We start from the raw sequence: 8,327 nt of genomic DNA, 5'->3' as shown, positions 1-8,327 counted from the left end.
TATATTATAGTATATATTATTATATAGTTGAGTTGCTTAATTTAAAAGGGGAAAGACATAATATTGAAAGTTTTATTTTAATATGTCCAAGGACTTTTAACTTTGTAATCTTTTACTCATTCTCAGAATTTGCAAATTTTGAAAGCATGTAATAGAAAATTATATTTGTTCATTTAAAGTTGAAACTACGTCTAGCATAAAAGGTTGATTTTTCTCATGAACCTTATGAATAATCAACCTACCAATTGATTAGATTGATCTATTTTTTATTGACAACAAAAGAGAAGTGACTATACAGGTCCTTCTAGAGTTACAAATCCAAAGGTACATTTTAGTAAAGTAGATAAGTGACTTCAATAGATTTATTTAAAAATCAATGCAAAAATCTCAACTTTCCACAATAGCACTTTGCATACATTACTAGATTCTAATTGTTATAGAAGCAACATGGGCCAGGGATTTATCTCAGCGGTTCGGTAACCTGCCTTGTAAGCGAAAGGACCCGAGTTCAATCCCCGGTACCAAAAAAAAAAAAAGAAGACAAGAAAAGAAAGAAACGATGTGAGATAAGCATTTTTGTCCTCATTTATTACTGAAGTTACATGATTTGCTCAATATCCCATTGGTAGAAATGTTCTAGAGCTGAAACTTCTACTCAAGGCTGAGGATTCCCAAGCTTAGCTGCTGTTATTGCTTCCATCATAGCTCCCAATTCCTTATCGAGCAATTGTTCAGAAATCCCTGTTTTCATCTAAATAAGATGTTTGTTGTAAGGTAATTTATAAACATCTTGCTGTCTAGTAATTCAAACAGTGGACCACTGTCCTGACAAAGACAGAAGTAAACTAAAAACAATCAGCTTGCTGAATTTCCCTTCTTTTCTTCTTATCTGAGGATGGAACTTGATTTTCATTAATCCAGAGCTGCCTCACCAGAGATGATTTCAATCAACTCTTCAGTGATGACAGCTTGGTGAGTGTAACTGAATGTTAACGTCAACTTCTCAATCATCTCAGAAGTGTTCTTGTTGGCATTGTCCATCACTGTCATCCTGGTGCTCTGCTCACTGGTGGTGGATTCCTTCGGGGGGTTGTAGATGATGTTGGTGAGATTGTACTCTTGGTAGTTTTGCAGCACATCAGTGTCAATCTCATCATAGATCCTCATACTCTCAGCACTTGCAATGGTATTAAGAGAAATGCAATGGTATTAAGATTTTTCTTCTGTCTAATAGGAGATAATAGACCTGAGTCAATTAAAGATGATAGAGCCATCATCTGAGGACACATCAATGAGGAGGTGTTTCTTCTTGCCTTCAGGTACCTTAATAACAGCTTTTTCGTACAGTCAAAGATCCTATTCCATATATCCAAGCAGGTTTTAGCTCCCTCTGTGCTCAGGCATATTTTACTGCTGCTACCATAGACTTGGTAATTTTCTGGATGTTTTTGATTGACTTTAATTGCCTGGTAATATCTTTCAAAGTTGCCATATTTTGGAGCTGGGTACATTGCGGTTGCAAGGCACAGGCCTAACAGCCCAACCATGTTCAGCCAAGAGAAAATGATAGCAGCTTTGTTGAAGGTCAGGCAAACAAGCCTCATCATGCATGCCAACCAGAATATCTTAAAACACAGCAGCACATATGTGATTATCTTGTTTACTTTGGGAAATTTCAGGGACATCAGATATTCTTATGATCAATGATTAATTTGGGTTCTAATGCCACATTGTCAATTAGCAAATCTTCAGCTTAGGGATGGAAAAATCCTTCAGAGACTTTTCATTCACTCATTAAATATGTAGTCATCGTCTTGTCTCTGTGCTAGACTTTAGGCACATGGAGTAGACAAAGGCTCTGCCTTTGTCTTCTAGTAGAAAAGTGTCATCATTTGGGTTCCCCCAGAAGCAGTCTCTGAGACAAGGATTTCACTGCAAGTAACTTATTGAGAGATGCAGGAAATATCAGCAGAGAAGTGGACAAGTAATACAGGGAGGGAACGGTGGGCCATAAAAGTATGTTATTAAATCTGCTCCCACAGGTGGCAATGGAGTGTAATCCTGAAAGCGATGCTTGGCAAATGAAGTAAAACAACTTGTCTCAGAATGATCCCATCAAGGGCAAGAGAGTTGTCTGTGTAAACCAGTTCTAGACATATAGTGGTCTACTCAGGGGTGGAGAGGGAATGGTAAATTACCTGGTACCTCCCGCTCACCCTACGGCTAGCAAAATGGCCTTCTGCCTTCTGTAAAGATATCTTCAGAACAAAATACAGACACTGGCATTTGAAAGTCAGCAGAAAAACACTGATAGTGCTGGGGATCGATACAACCTACTACAGGGAGACAGATGATGAGTTACAAAATAATTGCAGAGAGTGACAATTATAAAAGGGGGACATGAGATCATTTTTTTGGCTGTGATTGAGACTGGGCAGGAGGCAGCTACTCCTTGAGATGAGAAGGTCAGGGAAGGCCTCTCAGTGCGGACAGCTGGATGGCAAATGGGGCACCAAAGGGAGAGAATTTAGACCCCCATTGCTCAAAGTATGAGCTATGGCTGGTGCCAGTTCAGGAAATGTCTGTCGCCAGCCTGTGTCAATGTAAGAACAAAAACTGTGGCCGTTTAGAAATGTCTATTTGCAAAGAATCATATCACTGTGATATATGCGCACCTATGTTTATAGAGCACAGTCTGTAATAGCTAAAACTTGGAAACAGCCCATTTCCCCATCATTTGGAGACTGGATAAAGATGTGGTTTTTCTATAAAAATGGAGCACTACTCAGCCATAAAGAATGAGAAATTAGAATCATTCATAGGAAAACGGATGCATATTGAGGATACACTCCTAAGTGAAATAAATATGTCACACTTGTGTAAATACCAAATAGTTTCTCTGATGTGAAAAACTATAATAATACATAAGATCCTAATGAGATAATTTACAATGTTAAATAGGAAGAAAAGGGCTAAAGGTATAGGGAAAGTGGGAAGGGTAGGGGAAAGGGAATAAGGAAAAAGAAAAAAATATGAGAAAATGAAAAAATGGAAATAAATGCTTTATAAATGGGGAGGGGAGGAGGGGGTGAAGGGAGGGCAGGGGAAAGGGGAAAAATGAGAACCAAGACCTGTCATGTAAAGGTACAAGATCCCAGTAATGAATGTAACTGTACTGTACACCTTAAATGTACCAATAAACTCAATAAAAAATGGCTATTTGACATTTCCATGCTCTCTGAGCTTGTCTTGATAGACTTGTCTCATTGAACATGGACTAGCCCAGTTTGGGTGGTGTCACATTGGTATGGAAAGCCACTCAATAAGAGGTTACTGTTAACTATGTGACATTTCAACATTAGTTCATTAATTACACTCACGTATATAAATATTAGAGAAAAGTAAGCATTTATCTATTTTTAAAACCTGCTAGTTTCAATCATTTTAATTTTTCAACAAAACTTTTATATTTTAGATAGTCATTAAAAATTTATAGCAGTAAGATTTGTATTGCTTGTTGATCTCTACTGAGGTATCAGGTGCATACAGCAATATTCACTCTTTTGTGGTATTTAGTATTATAGCTGTGACAAATGATTACAAGGTATGTACCTATCACCTCAGTCAAGCTGTGGACTAATTCTGTTACTCTACATTTTTTTTTCATGTCCCCTGGTAGTCCAGCTCTTCCTCTAGAAAGTACTCATCTGATTTGTATCTTGATTTTTTTTTTTTGCTAAGGATGCCTTACACATAGAATTGCAGTATATGGCTTTTGTGTCTGCTTTCTTTAACTCAGATTAAAGTATTAAAAATTATGGATCAATTGCATGTGTCAATAGTTTGCTCCTTCTCGTTGCTGAGTAATATTCCACCATCTAGGTTTGTCACAATTTGTTTATTCATTCACCTGTTGATTAACATTTAGGTTGTTTCCAGTTTTGGATGATAATAAAGCTGTTATAAACACACATATGCATATGTCTTCATTTCTCCTGAGTAAATTCCTGGAAGTTTATGTCTAACTTTGTAAGAAGCCACAAAACTGTTTTCTGAAGTGGCTGCCCCACTGCATGTCCTCCATCAGTAGGGTACACACAAGAGCTGCAGCATTCTCTCTAGCATGTTTTGGGAACTTGGTCTGTTATTATCAAAGTCCTTCCAACTGATATGTAGTGGTATTTGTTATTATTTTAAATCACATTTTCCCACTATCTTATTACCACCTTTGTCTCCTTTGTGATGACATGTCTATTTTAATCTTTCTCTTTTTGAAGATTGAATTGTTTGTTTTATTATTATTAAGTTTTGAGGATTCTTTAGATATACTGCACGCAGATCTTTAACCAGTTTCGTGTTTTGCAAATATTTTCTTCCTGTCTGTGGCTTGTCTACTGTCTTACTAACATCTATCAAAGAGTAAAGGTCTTAATTATTACAAAGTAAAATCACAGAGGTTACTATGATTAAGGAACTGAATTCTAAATTCTATTTAATTTTAATTTGTTTTAAGCAATCAGGTGTAACTAGTGGCTATCATATTAGACAGCAGGCACAGTAATTCCTGAATGCTCTTCTAGTGAACGGTGAGTGCAGTTGTGGCTATTCTTTCATCATATTTTGAGAATGCATTAATCTATAGGGTTTGGAAATGTAAATACCTCATCCTTAACTAGAGATAGTCTGAGAAGCACTGAGTTAGGCAGATGTCACACATACCCGTTTTTGTCAGGGGCTTTTCTCATTGTAAATTCACAAAGAAGCCTTCTAGAAAGGATGTGAATGATGGAGTGCAGAAGTGGGGGAGTATTCTAGGTAATGTATTCTGAGAAAGTGTGACTGAAAGAACTGCATTTGAGCTGATAAAGGCTTACAAGTAGTGGGAAGATCGCAAAATCTGTGACATGGGCAAGGGGTCACATGTTCAAGGAACAGGAAGGAGGCCAATATGGTTGGATGTTGAACTGAGGGGCAGAGTGGTAAGAAATGAACTAGAGAGGAGGCAAAGGGGCCAGATTTTGCATGGCTGTACAGACTTGTACAGAGTGTCCTGTCTCCCTCTTCTTGATCCTGGATAAAAATTAATGTACCACAGGCCCTGAATATGGACATGTGCTTTCCAAGGGGAGAAGATGGACCATGAGGAGCACAACAGAACTTTTAGAATGATAGATATATTCTATATCTTAACTGTAGTGCTGGACACATATCCTGTTTGCAAAATGCACTGGAAGATATAACCCAATATTTTACACTGGACTTTGGTTGTATAGAAGCATCTCTATGTTTGCAGCACAGGAAGCAGACTGAATGGTAATAACTCTCACAAGAATTTAGGAGGTGGGTTTCTCACACTATCAATTAAGACACTGAGGTTCAACCTCAGTTGCCCGTGAACTAGCACAAAGAATCAGTAAGTGGGATCTCTTCTTATTAAAATGCTTCTGCACAGCTAGAGAAAAAACCAACAGAGTGTGAAGGGACAACTCACATTGTGGGAAAAAACATTTCACCAGCCCTAGACAAAGTTCTCCTATCTAGAATGTATAAAGAACTTAAAACAGACAAAGTTCTACTATCTAGAATATATAAAGAACTTTAAAAATCAGACCTCCCAGATTTAAAGACCCAATCCAAAAATGGGCATATGAAATGAACAAACATTTCTCAGACAAAGAAGTAGAAATAAATAGCAAATAGGCATATGAAAAAATGTTCAACATCACAGGTCATTCAAGAGACACAAATGAAAACAAGACTGGGATTCCACCTCACCTCAGAAAGAATGGATGTTATCATGAAATCAACTAATAACAAATGCTGGCAGGGCTGTGAGGAAAGAAGAACCTTTCTTCATTGTTGGTGGGAGTGCAGACTGGTGCAACCACTGTGGAAATCAGTGTGGAGATACCTCAAAGAACTAGGATCGGAGGTCCCATATGACCCAGGTATCCCACTGCTGGGTATCTTCCCCAAATAACTAAAAGAATCATACTACAGTGATATATGATCACTCATGTTCATAGCAGCATAATTCATGATAGCTAAAACTTCAAAGCAACCCAATTGCCCATCAACAGGAGACTGGATAAAGAATATGTGGTTTTTAAATAAAATGGAGTACTACTTAGCCATAAAGAATGAGAAACTAGAGATATTTATAGCTAAATGGAAGTAAATTGAGGCCATACTCTTAAGGGAAATAAATAGGATGCACATGTGTAAATACTGAATAGTTTCTCTAGTGTGAGAAACTGAAAGTGTAAATAAGGACTAAAAGGCATAGTAGATAAATGTGAAATAGGAAGAAAAGGTGCAAAGGGGAAGTGGGAGTAGTAGGGGGGAAGAAAGATGGGAATGGAATTATCATGAGAAAAAGAAAAAAAAATGAAAATAAAGTCTTTGTAGATAGGGAGTGGTGGAAGGGTTAAAGGGCGGGCAAAAATGGGGAAAAATAAGAGCCAAGATGGATTATGTAAAGGTGCAAATTTCCAGTGATGAATGTCATTACATTGTATACCTTAAATGTGTCAATAAAATTAATTAATTTTAAAAAGACACTGAGGTTCAAAAAGTTGCATAAATAAGATAAGACTATAAGAGCACGAAGCAATTTAAATATGTTCAGGGAGCATTTTCATCTCCAGAATTAAGGATTATTTTAATCTTACATCATTGACTTTTCTCTTTTACTTTCCTTTTCAGTTTTATTTTAGGATTCCCTATTTTTAATGTCCGTACAGAGATTTCTTTAACTGAAATACCAAATAGTTTCTTTGGTGTGAAAAATTATAATAGTACACAGGATCCTAATGAGATAATTAATAATGTGAAATAGAAAGTAAAGGGCTAAAGGTGTAGGGAAAGTGGGAAGGGTGGGGGAAAGGTAATAAGGGAGAGGAAAAAATATTAGAAACTGAAAAAATGGAAATAAAGTGTTTGTAAATGGGGAGGAGAGGAGGGGGTGAAGGGAGGGTAGGGACAAGGGGAAAAAATGAGAATCAAGACCTGTTATGTAGGGGTACAGAGTTCCAATGATGAATGTAACTGTATTGTGTGCCTGGGTTGTACCAATAAACTCAATAAAAAGAAAAAAAAAGTTGCATAGTTTGCTTGAATTCACACATGACAAAAACAAACTCAAGCTCATGTCCTTTCCATTTATTTCATTGCCTTTCTTAAACATAAACTCAATAGATCCCTTTTACAAACATGAAAATGTGTATATATTTTAATTTGGCTTCGATAGTGATAAAATGCCACAGAAATGTAGTAATTTTGGAAGTTTTGCATTTAAGAATTACTTTTCTGTATTAATTTCCCAAAGTTTCTGTAACAAATTGTTGCAAACTTGGCAGCTTAAAACAGGAATTTATTATTTCACTGTTCAGGATACCAAAAGTTCAAAGTTAAGATTGTGGCAGTCTTGCCCTCTCCAAAAGATACCAAGGACAATGGGTTTCTTACCTCTTCCTGCTTCTGATGGCTGCAAGTGTTCATTGGTTGGTGACAACATCATTCCAACCTCTGTTTCCATGTCTGTATACCTTCCTCTTCTGTTTGTGTGTCTAAGAATACTTATCATTGAATTCAGGCACACCTGGATAACTCAAAATGATTTCAGCTTGAACTCCTTACCTTAATTACTTCTGCCTAAACCCCTTTTGTGGGTAAGTTCACATTCACAGGTTCTGATGATTAGAATGTGGGCATACCTTCTTGTGAATCATTCAACAAACCATTTAGCTCACTACCTACTCCATGCACTGCAACCTGGGAACTGTCCCTGGGCAGTGAACTGGAGAGTCGTCAGGCTGACCTCAACTGTTAATCTTTTCCCATGATCACTGTCCTTTGCTTTCTGATGTCTGGCAGCCATGGTTTCAGTGATGCCGCCCAGTCTTCTAGTTGCTTAAAACGGGGGTAAATCCAGTCTCCGTGACTCCAGTTTGGCCAGGAGCAGAAGTTGCACCCAAGAATGTAAGCTCATTTGAGTGTCGAGACCTCTCTTGTCACGCTCACACCTGCATTGTTAGTGCCTATAGAAAGGACTGGACAGTAGTACTTCTTCCAAAGCAGTTGATGAATTCATGATCAGATGAATGGAAAGGAAGTTCATCTGAGTCCTTCGTTTCCCATTTCTTTGGGGTTGAGTGCAATAACTCTCCCCCTTCTGTCAGTTGGATGAACTTAGCCAACTTAGCTATCTCTTTAGCTGAGAAGCTGATACTATAATTAACAGTTTCCTTTCCAATCTTTCAGCCCCTCAGTTTGACTCTCATGGTTAATGTAAGAAAATGGTGCTGAGAAATTTAAGAGTTTTACCT

This window comes from Fukomys damarensis, unplaced genomic scaffold, assembly GCF_012274545.1.
Source record: "Fukomys damarensis isolate Sample0158 unplaced genomic scaffold, DMR_v1.0_HiC HiC_scaffold_1, whole genome shotgun sequence".
Classification (NCBI taxonomy): Eukaryota; Metazoa; Chordata; class Mammalia; order Rodentia; family Bathyergidae; genus Fukomys; species Fukomys damarensis.
The sequence above is the reverse complement of the archived record's forward strand: the minus strand, read 5'-3'. Positions refer to the sequence as shown.